Below are 1,522 nucleotides of genomic sequence, written 5' to 3' on the forward strand. Positions count from 1 at the left end.
TCCGGTTTCCAGAACCGCAGCAACCTCTTTCCGGGAGCAGCTCCAGTCCTTTGGACAAGCGGCCGGTGGGGCGCTTAGGGACCTAAAGAGGGTGAACATAACAACACTTGGGCAGGTAATGCAAGCCCTGGCTCCTAAAGCTGGGAGGCAGACGCTCCCAAGCCGCCCTGCTTCAGACACCACCCACCACTTAGGGTCCCGAGCCTAAGGACGTGGGCCTTAATGTTAGCACTTTAGGCCTCTGGGGGTAAATCGTGATGGGCGCAATTGAAATCAAAACAGAGTCGTGAAGACTGAGCTCAGAGAACCAGAGGCTCCCGGGTTCGCGGTAGCACTTCGCGAGGGTAGAAAATGCTCTCCACTCGGTAAGCACCCGGCCAAGAGATGGGAGGTGGCGCGCCAGAACCCTAGGGGAATCCAAACGCTGCGCCGGGGTCATCCCGCCCCCCTCTCCCCTACGGACCTTGGGCGCAGAGGTGGAGCTAGCTCTCCCCACACCCTTTCTCCGGAGCTTGATTTAATTCGGGCGAGTTTTGCGCCACAACTCTAGCTGTCTGCAGAACCCCGTCCAAGAAAAACAGATCGAGTAACCACGCTGGCACCAACCGGTTGGTTTTAAGTTTCTGTGTGTGTGTGTGTGTGTGTGTGTGTGTGTGTGTGTGTGTGTGTGTGTTTAAGGAACAAGTATTACACTATCCAAATATTGGCTGGCGCAGAGGACGCTGGCAAGCAAATCACTGCCCCGGGCTTAGTGTAATTATCTCAGGCGTATATGGTTTATCCCTTAGGCGGTTGTTGGCAATGCTTTGCTAGGAAGAGAGGCTCCACACAAGGTTTTATTGCATTTAATTGGCTCTGTGGAGCGAAGTAAAAAAAAAAATTACCAGAAAAAGATGTGGAACTTTAGGAGCGGCTATTTATTCTCTCTGCTCAATGACTGTAGCCCCAGGAGATCCCACAGTCTTTAGTCTGGATGTGGGCCAGGTCTTCCCAAGGTGTCTGTAAACAGCTGTGCCCAGCGCCAGGTGAAACGTCCATTTCTCTCTACTCGATGACCTCTGACAGGTTAGGTACATGGGGTGTCGTCCTGGGAAGGCGTGCCTCTAGCCGGACCTCCCTGATTCCCACACATACTCTTCCCGAGTGGATTTGAAGGAGAGAAAGGCGAGCCCCTGGAGCTGGGGGACTCGTGATTTCCGGCTCCAGACCCTGGCACCTCTCAGCTGAGGTGACCTTAGAGCCGTCATTTCCTCTTCTCCAGCTTCCTTTTCTTCGTAGGATGGCGGCAACAGTTGGGACTGCGCCTTTGAAGACCAGCTTCTAAGGAGTTGTAATTCGACGGTTGAGGGATAGGGGAGTGGGGGAGGTGAGCGCTCAGTTCTGCAGAGCCGAAGCCAGGTACCCTGCACAGCGGCGGTACTGCCCTTCCTCCAGCCTCAACATCCTAGAAATCAGTACCCTGCACAGTGTCCCAGCGGTCTCCAGAAGCGCATTCCTCCTTCAACCTTGCCCACGGGCCAGC

General features: G+C 54.7%; 1 long non-coding RNA gene across 1 annotated transcript in view; it reads left to right on the forward strand.

Annotated features, from left to right (window-relative positions):
- The first annotated feature begins 458 nt into the window (after positions 1 to 458).
- Positions 459 to 1,522, forward strand: part of LOC150065021 (uncharacterized) — a 41,619-nt gene continuing 40,555 nt past the window's right edge. The window contains exon 1 of the long non-coding RNA XR_016534728.1: positions 459 to 608. This is a non-coding gene — a long non-coding RNA (uncharacterized LOC150065021). The remainder of the gene's footprint in view (positions 609 to 1,522) is intronic.

Source organism: Megascapheus bottae, chromosome 3 (genome assembly GCF_031878675.1).
Source record: "Megascapheus bottae isolate mThoBot1 chromosome 3, mThoBot2.hap1, whole genome shotgun sequence".
Lineage (NCBI taxonomy): Eukaryota > Metazoa > Chordata > Mammalia > Rodentia > Geomyidae > Megascapheus > Megascapheus bottae.